Source organism: Alexandromys fortis, unplaced genomic scaffold, assembly GCF_014885135.2.
Source record: "Alexandromys fortis isolate MF-2015 unplaced genomic scaffold, M_Fortis_MF-2015_v1.1 scaffold_14, whole genome shotgun sequence".
In the NCBI taxonomy this organism is placed as follows: Eukaryota; Metazoa; Chordata; class Mammalia; order Rodentia; family Cricetidae; genus Alexandromys; species Alexandromys fortis.
In genome coordinates, this window is record NW_026067910.1 from 6,432,575 (window position 1) to 6,446,019 (window position 13,445).

Genomic DNA, 13,445 nt, shown 5'->3' on the forward strand with positions numbered 1-13,445 from the left:
TTTTTTTTATAGCTAAGGAAATGGAAATCAGGATTTAAACAGCTCATTCAAGACACACAGCCAAACAAGACCTGAAGCTAGTTTAACAATAAAAAAAAGCTTGAGGATCTTTTACCTCATTGTTGTACACCATATCCTTTTCCCCTCTCAAATAAACATGAAGCTTTTGGGGTTTGAGACAGGGTTTCTCTGTGTAACCCTGTCTGTCCTGGAACTCACACTGTAAACACAGAGTTCTGCCTGTCCCTGTCTCCTGAGTGCTGTTGGGATTAAAGGTGTATGCCACCACCGCCTGGCATAATATGAAGCCTTTTATTCAGAACAATTTCATTAAAGATGTTTACAAGCAAAACAGCATCCTCTAAGTTTTCCTTGCTTGTCCTTACTTTTTTATTCAAAGTGGACTGCTTTAACTGTGTGTATGTGGTTGTATGTTATTTGGGTGCTAAGGATTTGTCTGAGGACTCTGTGCATGGATACAGAGTATTTAATCAAACCCATTCCCAAGCCCCTCTATTTGTACGTTCCTTTCTTTCATCCTATTATTTATTGCTTAAATTCACTGAATCTACTCAGCACTGCCAGTATGCACCTGTATGTAGGGCCATGCCTGGGGAGCATAGGTTGTAGCTGCTCAGGCTCAACTCCTGACCTAAAGGAACTTTCACTTTCCGAGCAGCCATCACTTGCCAACAGCTCCTCGGTTACTCTGTAACTTTTATTCTGAACAAACAGTAAACTAGGGAACTACAGAGCCAAGTCTTTTTTAGTACTGTTCACATGGATCAAGAAGCCCTTTCTAGGATGCTTGCACATCTCCGGAGGTGGAGGGAGGGAGGGAGGGAGGGAGGGAGGGAGGGAGGGAGGGAAGGAAAAAGAGGGTGTGAGTAAATAAAAGCTTACTTTCCATAAGGCAACAGAGATCACTGAATTTTTTGGGTTTAGGGTAACCATTTAAGAACAAACACAAATGGAAAAAAAAATCCAAACCCAGCTGATTTTAACCCTCAACCTTGATTAATACCCCAAAGATGTTTTAAAGAAAAAGAACACTGGTTTTTTGGTAGTGGCATATGCATTGAATCTCAGCACTCTGGAGACGGAGACAGGCGAGTTTGAGGCCAACATGGTCTACACAGGGAGCTCCAGGAAAGCCAAAGCTACACAGTGGGGTCCTGCCTCAAAAGCAAAACAAAAAATTAAAAAAAAAAACCCAAAACATTATATACAGCTTTTCTTTGGTAGACATCTTTGCATTTTCTTACATCTGACCTGGAAGGTTCATTTACAGACATCCCCTAGAACCTAGCAAGGGTCAATAAATCAACGGGGAAGTGGGCGACTCTTAAGACAGGGTCACAAGATCAGGAGTGAGGAGACAGCTCAAGGCCAGTGTCACCAGGCTTCACTCCTGGTCTCAGTTTCACCACTTGGAACTGATCTGTAATTTTCTTTTTTTTGCATGTGGTTAGAAAAACAAGCCTAACATCTCCAATGTGTGGATTTCCCCTACTCCCGTACCATTTACTGAAGTCTATCCTTTACTTGCTATGTATTCTTGCCAGCTTTTTCAAGGGTCGGTTCACTCTAAATTTAAATGGATCGTCTCTGGGTTGTCTATTTCTGCATCATTACGCTTCTGTTTTGGGGACTACAGTTTGGTGGTTTATTTCCCTTTTTGTTTTCACAACTGCTTTGGCTAGTCTATACAAATTTCTGGGATTCTATACAAATTTTAGAGTTTGGTTTTCGTGTGTGACAAATGTCACTGGTATTTTGATAGGATTAAATCTGTAGATTTCTTTGTGTAGTATGGATGGCCTAACAATATTCTTTCCACACTAAACACGAGGTATTTGTCCATTTTTTGAGCCTTATTAAATTTCATTTTCTGATTTTTTATTGGTATAAAACCTTAAAAGCACAGTGTGGTCTTCATATATGGGATGTTTGTCTCCAGTAGTTGGACTCATTTGAGAAGGATTAAAAGGTGTGTGTGGCCTTGTTAGAGAAATTATGCCACTGGGTCACTGGCTTTGAGGTTTCCAGCCTACACCATTCACAGTTAGCTCTCTGTGCCTAGTGCTTATGGATCAGATGTAAACTCCTGACTATTATGTCAGTTTCATTGTCTGCCTGCTGCCATGACGCTCATGAACACTAAACCTCTGAAACTACAAACCCAAAAACATTTTCTACTTTAAGTTGCCTTGGTTATGGTGCTTCTTTACAATAGAAAAGTAATCAAGACACATGGTAGCAAAAGCAGAAATAGACAAAGGAACTATAACACACTAGAAACAGCCAAACAAACCATCAACTAGAGATGCAACTTACAGCATGGAAGAATGTATTTGCAAACTATACATCGGATAGGGAGATAATATCCAAAGTGCACAAGGTACTAGGTCCACTCCACAACAAACAACCAAATACCCCACTTAAAATGGACAAGACACCTGAGTAAACATTTCTAAAATATCCAGAAACAGCTACATTAAAAAAAAATAGTTCAGGGGCTGGAGAGATGGCTCAGTGGTTAGGAGCATTGCCTGCTCTTCCAAAGGTCCTGAGTTCAATTCCCGGCAACCACATGGTGGCTCACAACCATCTGTAATGAGGTCTGGTGCCCTCTTCTGGCCTGAAGATATACACACAGGCAGAATATTGTATGCATAATAAATAAATATTTAAAAAAAATAGTTCAACAGCAGGGATCACTAGTGAACTAATAAAATCAAATCTACAACAAAATATCACCCCTCCCATGAATTAAAATGGTGATTATCAATGGAAGTAAGTCGAGAAAAACACTAGCAAGAATATGGAGGGGGAAAAAAAAAAACTAAAGAAACCCAAATAGTATAGTCATCACTGAGGACAGTACGGTGTTTTTTCAAACACATACATACAAAAGCAAAACCAAAAAGATACAACTACCTGCAAGCTCACAATTTTGGTATATCCAAAGGAAATGAAATCAGTGCATCAAAAAAAATACATACACACACACACACACACACACACACACACACACAGTGCGCCACAGCCATGTTGTGATACAGATTAACAGAGATGGGTTAAATTAAGATGTAAGAGCTAGTCAATAAGAAGCTAGAGCTAATAGGCCAGCAGTGATTTAATTAATACAGTTTCTGTGTGGTTATTTTAGGGCCGAGCAGCCAGGAACAATCAAACAAGTGGTCCTCCTACAACACATTGGGGTTTTACTGCACAGCTAGATGCCTGAGTTAAAAATAATATTTCTTTTTTTTGGTTTTTTGAGACAGGGTTTCTCTGTAGCTTTGGTGCCTGTCCTGGAACTAGCTCTTGTAGACCAGGCTGGCCTCGAACTCCCAGAGATCCATCTGCCTCTGCCTCCCGAGTGCTGGGATTAAAGGAGTGCGCCACCACCACCCGGCCAATGTGTATATTTCAAAATAACTGCGGCAGCAGTTTTTACACATTCTTACCATAAAGAAATAATAAATGTATCAAAAATAGCACTTTATAAGTACAATAATTACATGTCAATCATAAATTACATTTAAAATTTTAAATATACTGCAAAGTATATTTGTAAAATATGTACTTCCAGAAATGGAGGGAGATACAGAGAGGCATTTTACCTACAGAGCGCTACAAAATAACCATCGGCGTTCACTGAATGAGTCACTGCTGTTCCACTTCCCATCTTACTCTAGGTTCTAAACTGTTCTATCAAGTCAGTTCCTGGGGCTAGAGAGATGGTTCCCAGCATTCATATGGAGGCACACAACTGTCTGTAACTATAGTTCCAGGGGCTTGGACCCTCTTTTCTGGCCTCTGTGGGCAACAGGCACATGTGGTGCCCACACAGGCAAAACAGTCATTCATAAAAAATAATTTTTTTCTTATATTTTTGAGATTTATAATGTAATTCTATCATTTGTCCCTTTGCTTTCCTCCATCCAAACCATCTGGTATACCCTTCCTTACTCGCTTTATAATTTATGGTCTCTTTCCTCATTAACTGTTGTTATATGTATACATATATATTTACATACATATTTTCTAAATATAACCTGTATAATTTTACTTGTATGTATGTTTTCAGGGCTGACCACTTGGTATTAGATAACCAGTTGGTAATTTTTTTTTAAAAGACAATTCCTTGCTGATATTATTCCCCCCCCCCCCCCCGCCAATATAATTCTTAACCAGTGGGCCCACCCTTTGTAGCACACGTCTAGAATTCCCTGGAGCTTGCTAGCTGACCAGCCAACCTAGCTGTGCACCAGGCTCAGTGAGAGGTCCTGTTTCAGAAAACAAAGTGGAGAGCAACTAAGAAACCCAGCACTGACCTCTGGCTTCCATGTGCATATACACCTGTGCACATGTGCACACACACACACATATACTACACAAACAAACTTACTACAACTTACTGTCATTTAATACTCAGCTACAAATTATAAAGAAAACCTTTATATATCATCTGCTTCTCCAACTAAAAATGCCCAGCCACCTTATATGTTACCACTGTCTCCCACCCTGAGTAATAAACTTTTAAAAGGATGGGCCACGATGATCCTTACACAAAGGATTGTAAACCACCTGACAGCAGCAGAATCATTCTCCACAGGCCTTTTTGCTTGTGGCAAAAGTCAAGGGGACAATGCAGCTTGCAGGGTGCTCTTTTTTATTCTTCTTATTCAAATGATCAGTTAATTTAGTTTGCTCTTTATGTAAGGAATCTTCCTCTATTTTCTCTTTTCTCCCAATGCTCAAGGTGGTGTTTTTTCCTACTCTTCAAAATTACAGGAAACCAATGAAGCCCATTCTAAAATACAAGGCTCATCCTATACACTGAAAACATATTCACAGGTCAAAAAATTTCTCAAAGTAGGAAATAATACCTTGCTATTTCAAGTCAGCCTTCAAACAGTGTAGGAAATAATACCTTGCTATTTCAAGTCAGCCTTCAAACAGTGTGCTCATGTAGCTTAGGAAAGTTTCCCAAGAAAATGTTATCTAGTCAGTACAAGTCTTTTTCTATCCAATCATAAAGACCACTAATTTCCTTAGTTACTATGTCATCCCAAAATGCTCTGCAGTCTAGACATGAAAATATATTTTTATTTACCATTTTCCACAACATCACACATTCACAGAATTCCAATGACATACCTAACACTGGGCTGGGATCTGAAGACAGACAGACAGGCAGACAGGCAGGCAGACAGACAGACAGACACAAACACACACACACACACACACACACACACACACACACGAACACAAATGAAACAAGGGTGCATCTTGCCCTGGCAAAAGTTACAGAGACCTGGTGCACAGTGTGAACCTAAAAGAATGGAATATATGTTAATTAGTGCCAGACATTATTTTAAAAAATAAAAGTCTCAGAATCTTCTGAGAGGCATTTTTGATTATCTTAAAAAAAAAATGTATAAGAAGTAAGGTAACAGACTGGAGAGATGGCCCAGTGGTTAAGAGTACTGGTTGCTCTTCCAGAGATCCTGAGCTCAATTCCCAGCACCCACATGGTGGCTCACAAACATCTATAATGAGATCTGGTGCTCTCTTCTGGTGTGCAGGCATACAAGTACTACATACACAGTACATACATAGAGGCAGGCATACATACATTGTATACATAATAAATGAATAAACCTTAAAAAAACTTGGGGGAAAAAAGGAGGTAAGATGCATAAGGTCAATTTATATATTACTATTTATAAATATAACACATATAATTATATGCAATTAAAAGCTATGTAAAAGAAATTTTACATAAAAGACTCAGAAGAGGTACATAACTATTCTTCTGTCTGCAGTTTCAGCCATTACTAAAGCACGAGTTTCCTCACAAGGCCCATGTTTCACGGTGCAGGCCACTTTCATAATAAAATATTACTTGCTTTTCCTAGGCTGATGTCTGTACTAGCACTGCAAAAAACTATGTAAAGTGCTGACCTATGTGCACAGGACCATGAAGGCGCATAGTTCTGCACCACTAGTTCCTATTCTCTTCACTGCAGGCACTCAGCTTTAACATAATGCTCTTTATGAATAAAAAAAAAATCACTAATTTCTTACACATTTCACTCTTTGAATACAAGTCTTTTTAACCCTTTATGTGATACGATGGAAACAAAGCATAACCAAGAGGCTAAGCCAGGAAGATCAAGAATTAAAGGACAGCCTGAACTGCACAGTGAGACCTGTCTCAAAGACAAAATATAGAAAAGGGAGAAACCCCAGTTAATAATAAATTAAAATGTGGCAGGTCCATCCCTGTAGGTGACTATGACAGTGCTTGTTACTACAGAGCAAACTCAAGTTAAGTGAGAACTGGAGCCCCGGAAGCCTGAAATCCATATCATCAGCTTGGCGACACCCCGACTCTAAGGATTTTCTTTTTATTATTTTAATTAAACTATATAATTTTCTCTGCTACCCTCCCTTCCTCCCCCTACCCTTCTTTCTTCTCCTGTGACTGCCACACTCCCAATTTATTCAGATCTGTCTTTTTCTCCTTCCTATGTAGATCCATGTATGTGTCTCTCTTAGGGTCCTCTTGGTTGTCTAGGTCTAAGGATTTTCTTGATGACATGGGAAACACTAACAAATGTAATACTAAAATATTCTATACGATGTATCAAAAACTGGAGGCCCTAAAATAATATCAGTAAGCCACTTTACAAATGATCCATGTATTATATTACAAAATCATCCCTGAGTAAAGAGCCACTCAACCTACTAGACAGTCCAATATTACTAATGTAACAGTGGGGGAGGGTGCAGGAGGTCGTCAGGTGGCAAAGATGTAGGCAACAGAGGAAAAAAGTACAAAGATCAACATGTATGAAAATGTCAGAATAAAACTCATTATTTTGTACGCTAAGAACAAAACAATTTAAAACCAAACCCATTATATGAATAGTTCACTTTATTGCTTTTTTTTTGTTAATATAATTTTTTATTGAAAAAAAAAAGATTTCCGCCTCCTCCCCGCCCCCCATTTCCCTCCCCATCTCCCTTTTCCCCCCTCCTCCCTCTCCTCTCCCCCTCCCCACTTTATTGCTTTTTGACTCTACATTACAATCAACCTTTAAGAAACAATCTCATTTGGAGGCAGAGGTAGGTGGGTTTCTGAGTTTGAGGCCAGCCTGGTCTACAGAGTGAGTTCCAGAACAGCTAGGAAAACATTGAGAAACCCCGTCTTACCAAACCAAAACCAAAAATAAAACATAACAAAGAACCTAATCTCATGTCTATAAGCAATATACCCCTAATACACCAAATCTTGTCTGATCTTGGAAGATATTATCTCTTATCACGTCTTAAAAAAATGTTTTGTTACAGTCTCACTCCTGGCTGGCCAGGAACTCAGAGGGATCTACCTGCTTCTACCGCCTGAGTTTTGTCTACTATTACTGTCAGAGAATATCAACAATATGTGGAGGGGATGTCAAAAGACTCCTTCCTACCAAGCTCCAGATCTGTCTGGTCATATTTTTTTTTCCTACTAACAAAAAGCGATCACAATAAAACTGAATACAAAAACAGATGCAAGAATCCAACCATTACCCATTAAGCCAAATGTTAAAAGTTTTGAAAAATATAGAAAACACTGTTATTCTGCTCATTGATTTTATTTGGTTTGGGAAAGGCTATTTTAAATTAAAAATGATATTAACATTAACATGGTGGTGGTATGCCTGCTAGAACAATACTTGGAGGCCTCAAGGCAGGAAAACCCCAAGGGGCCAGCACAGACTACATAGTGAAACCTATTTACTGTCCATCCCCATCCAAATTAATAAATATTAATACTTACAACTTTCTTAGTTTCAACTTCTAAAATAGTAACGATACACACATGTATCCATATAGAAATCAAGCTCTCTGGGCCCCCCTAAATTTAAGTGTCAAGGGATCCTGAAATAAAGAAGTTAAGAATACTGTCAGTGCTTTCGAAAGGCCTGTGCCTGGGTCATAAAGAGTGAGAGTAAAGAACGGCAAGAGACATTTTTTTGGGGGGGTGGGTCGAGACAGGGTTTCTCTGTGGCTTTGGAGCCTGTCCTGGAACTAGCTCTGTAGACCAGGTCTCGAACTCACAGAGATCCGCCTGCCTCTGCCTCCCGAGTGCTGGGATTAAACGGCAAGAGATATTGTTGAAGAGACATCCAGAGGTCAGGTTCTGCAGAGCCTGTCAGTCCAAATAAAGGACTTGAATTCTACTCAATTTGGAAGACACTATTTCTCTGAACATCACTCTGGTAAATATAAACTAGGATTAGAGGGACATTTAAGTGACTACATATACTAACAAATACATTTCCTACAAGAAAGGCGATACGATCATTTCTTTCTCTGTCTTACCCAGTGTGTCTGCATTATGTCAACTCTTGTGTTTCTTTAAATTGCCTCCGTTTCTTCATCATTACCACTTTCATTTTAATAACTTCCTTGTCCATCTAACAGACTCCTTTGCTGCAACACCGGATGAACCTAAGTATTACTCTCATTACAGTGTGCATACACAAATGGATGAATGCCGTTGGATAAAGTCAACCACAGGGCACACAGGCTCTCATGATGCTTATGATAAGCAACCCTTACTAGGTCCACAGTACTGCCTGGCAGTTCATCTCCCAGGGCAATGGGTCTTTCCACTTACCTGTATCTACAACCTCCTCCACTCTCAAGTCCTAACTCTTACTTTCAGTCACTGACCTGTGCTCCTGTTTATAGAAAGAAAGAAACTACACAAAAACTCCGGCAAGTGACTCCATCCACTCCAGTCACTTTCACTCCTTGCTATATAAATAATGGAACGCTACATACTGTACTAGTTCTTGGTATCTCATCTGGACCCAGCACCTTAATATTATTTATTCTTCTATTTCCCATCATGCTTGGTCTTAAAGAGCATGATTCTTGCTAGCTTATAAACATGCTCATTTGTTTTTTCATTTAAAAAACGCAATGAACTAACACCTCCTTGAAGCCTCCTTTTTCTTTTCTAAGCTATTATCCACACCCACTCCTGGATGCTTTTCTCTCTATTTTACTAATCACTTCCAAACATAAATTTGTTTATACAGAATGATTTCTTCAGCTTTGTAGGTGTGGGCCTCCTGTGTCACTTCTATAACAACAACAAAAAAACCATAAAAATAAATGTATCTGTGAAAATGAAATGAATATGCATATGAAAAAAATCCAAAACCAAAAACCTTAGGATAGGGCCTAATCCACAGTAACTAGTCAGGTTAACAATATATCATTATTGCTAATAATATCGCCCATCTGTCTGTTCAGGGAGAGAGCTGCCCAACAGTGGCACAATAGAGAGTCATCCTGAATCCCTTCATTTTTTCCCTCACTTTAATCCATCTCTAGAGTCTGTTGACTTTTACCTTTAAAGTTTCTCTTGTTCTGAATACTTTCCTCTACCTAAAATAATAAAAATTTCCTTATTTTATGTTATTATAATGTCACAAGGATAATTTGAAGCTCCTGGGTGGTTTTTTGCATTCACTCCTATTTTCCCAAACTTTCTGCATATCACACCAGGATAGCCTATTCTAATCTCATACCCGAGACACTCATCTAGGTTAAAATGCTTGCTCCTGTTGCAATAAAGCCTGAGTCTATGGCACAGATTATGAAACAAGGCAAGCTTAGTCCTAACCTACCAATACAAACTGGTCTGGCACCTCATTTCTTGTATGCCTTCGACTCTTTTCCATATTTGCAAATGCACCACGAGCTCTTACCCATCACTGTACTTTCCACTTCCCAGCTTCTCTACTTCACATAATGTGGGACAATATTTCTGTATCTCTTAGCTTAATTTTTAGTCATCCATTATGTCTTAGGTTAACAGTAATTTTTTCAGGGAGACAGGTAGGGGATCAGAGATTCAAGGTCATCCTTGGATATAATTATGAGGTTGAGGCAGCCATGACTTCAAGAGAGCCTATTTCAGAAATAAAAATAAAGGAACTGGGGAGATGGTTCAGTTGATAAAAACGCGTGAATGTGGATTGGAGTTCAGATCCCCTGGACCCAGGTAAAAAGTCAGGCATGGAAGGACGTCTGCAACCCCAGGACTGGGAAGTAGAGACAGGGCATCCCCGGGGCTGCTGGCCAGTCCAGTTTAGACAAATTGGCAAACTCCAGGTTCAGTGAGAGATCCTTCTCAAAACATGAGGAAGATACCTGATGTTGAGCTCTGTCCTTTTTACACACACACAAACAAAAGAGAACAAACTTAAAGCTGCATGAAGACAAGTGTATCACCAGCTTAATGTCAACCCAATTTATGACCGAGGCTTAACACTTCTCTACTAATGATCTGAAAATAAACCACTTTAAAGAGACACTACCTAGTTCAGCTCTGTGGAAGAAAGACATGTTATAGAAGGTATATTTTTTGATTTTGAAATGAAGCCCTGGATGTGTAGCCGAGGGTTTCCTTAGTCCTTCTCCCTCCACCTTCACAGCGCTGGGATTATAGACAAGGGCCACCATGACCAGCCTAGGTGTATTGTTTTGCTGCTATTTTTTGAAAGAACAAGAAGAACACACACCCCAAAACAGAGGTGAATTATTTTAAGGCATTGGTTCATAGCCTTTGCTCCTCTATTGCCATTGCTATCGATATTATATTGGTGACTCTAGCTGGGCTTTAACCAAGTGATCCACCACAGCAGAAATTCTCAGGCAGGTAGGCAGTTTGAGAGATTTAATTTGAAATGGCACTACCTCAAAACAGTCTGATTTTTTTCAATAGCCCACCCTCTACATACAATACTTGCCAAATACAACTTACAACAAAAAGCTCTATGAATGGTATTTATAGTTAATTTAAAAGGAAACCCATGACATTTTTTCAGTAAAATTGTTTTCCTAACCACTAGATTAATCTTAAGTGTAAGTATTTCCTAAAAACACAAGGAATGGGTAAAAGTGGCAATTTGGAAGGATACAGAAGACCAATTTATGTGAGTTGTTTGTTTGTTTGTTTGTTTTGAGATGGTTTCATGTAATCCAGGCTAGCCTTAAACTTCAGATCCTATTGCCTCCACCATCTAAGTACTGGGATTACAGATATAAATTACCCACATTAGAGTTACATGTGTCCTGAGAAAATAAAAACAATTTATTATAAGATGGGTTAATATTAATCTCTAAAACCACTAAACTTGGTATACATTTGTTACACGGGCAGTAAGCAGCTTCAAATATTACTTCAACATCCATATAGAATAGTTCAAAGAACAAGCTCATCTGCTTACAAGGACATAATTAAAACAGAGTAGGAAAGCACCAAAATCTCTTCTAAGTTTTCCATAATGACAGTAGATTGTCAACAGTTTATACACCATCCCCTGAAATTCTATGTGCGATACTCTGAAAGGTGTGGCTAGACACACCTTTTCATAGCAGCACACAACTATTTCTAAACTACACAAGATGTTTTCTGTGCAAGAAAAACAGAGATGAATCATGTATAGTTGCAAATACATATAAACAACAAAAATCAAATTATCTCCCTCACCAATTTCTAATATCTCTGAATCAAGAGTTGCATTCGCCCTGAAAAACACACTCACATTGTGCTACGCTAGCATTTCTTCCTCCCTTCCCTCTTTCTTTTTTCCAAGATAGTTTCTCTGTGTAGTAGAGGCTATCCTGGAACTTGCTTGTAGACCAAGCTGGCCTCAAATTCATAGAGACCTTCCTGCCTCTGCCTCCAGAGTACTGACTGGGATTAAAGGCATTCGCTACCACACCAGTCTGAGCATTTCTTATTTTAAGAAATGTTACTTTCTAAGATAGGACATAAACTTAGAATATGTAAGTACAATTTCTGAAGAAGAAAAACAAAAACAAAAATGTGCATGTTATTTTACATGCATGATCTAATAGCTAGAGAAATATTCCTTTAAAGTATTTAAGAATTTTTTAAAAACTGAGCACCTACTATTCATAGAAAAATTCCTTTCTTTTTTTTTTTTTTTTTGGTTTTTCGAGACAGGGTTTCTCTGCAGCTTTTTGGTTCCTGTCCTGGAACTAGCTCTTGTAGACCAGGCTGGCCTAGAACTCACAGAGATCCGCCTGCCTCTGCCTCCCGAGTGCTGGGATTAAAGGCGTGCACCACCACCACCCGGCCCAAATTTCTTTATTTTCAAAATCAGATTTTATAGCTAACATCAGAAAGTAAAATTGTTTGGCATCCTCGAGTCATTTTTAAAAAACAAGTTAGAAATTGTTTTATTCTTTAAAAACCAGTTATCTCCAACATATGGTTAAAGATGTAAATGCTAAGTTCTCATGTGATAAAAGCTCCCATTTTTGATCTTTAAAACTAAAATACTATTTTAAAAACCACCAAATGCAATTTTACTACTCAGCTTCTACAAATTATCATTCACTGAAAATAAAAATCAAAAGACATTTTCACTCCTCTATACTCAATACTTCTTTTCTGTTTGTTTGGGAATTTTACTGCTGTTTTTCGGTGCAGGCTTTCTCTGTGTAACAGTCCTTGCTGTCCTGAAACTCACTTTGTAGACCGGATTACCAGGTTGACCTCGAACTCAACAGAGATCCTCCCGCCTCTGCCTCCCAAATGCTGGGATTAAAGAAGTGCACCACCGCTGCTAAGTTATGCTTAATACTTTTATGTAAATACTTTCCAACCCAACCTTTTCAAAAAGGAACAATAAAGTCCTAAATATGGAAAGAGGTGCGAATCTAATATTAGTGGCACCATGTTTTTCATGGTGAATATGGACAGGAAACAAATCTGGCATACACATCAATCTGGACACAATGGGCACTGTCATCATTACAGTTAGTGGTAATGAGGAGATCTTTGGAAAGCTAAGGCACAAAGAACTTCACACATCACAGACTCTCATTTTTTTCCTCCTTAAAATGAAAGAGCCATTATCTATTTAAATTGTCTATTTCTAAAGTGTCTTCCACATAATATTAATACACCATTATTTCTAAATCTTGCAATAATGCCTTCATTTAATTTTCCACACCAAATGGTAGGTTTGGAATTTTTGTTTTGGAAGTTCCCCCACCCTTTGATTGGAGACCAAAGCAAAAGACTGTCTTTACATACTCTAAAATGTGGGAAATATTGCAAAGCACAAACACATCCACCTCGATGTTAGAAGTTACCTGAATACTGGCAGGGAGCTCTCAAGACAAATCTGTCTGTAATTTAAGAACGAAGTGTGCGCAGTAGACCGAGAAGGATGGTAGTAACATATATTCCATTACATTTCCCTAAGAACTTTCCCTTAGAGTTCAACCATGTCTCTGTGTATGTACAGCCACGGAGCTGATCTGGGCTATGAAATGAAAAGAATCAGAGCTGCATCTTGCTGAAAATATATCAATCTAGATTATCA

At 38.7% G+C, this 13,445-nt stretch overlaps 1 protein-coding gene across 2 annotated transcripts in view; it reads right to left on the bottom strand.

Annotated features, from left to right (window-relative positions):
* The window catches only part of Gopc (golgi associated PDZ and coiled-coil motif containing), a 39,470-nt gene that overhangs the window by 25,134 nt on the left and 891 nt on the right, over positions 1 to 13,445 (bottom strand). The window lies entirely within an intron of this gene.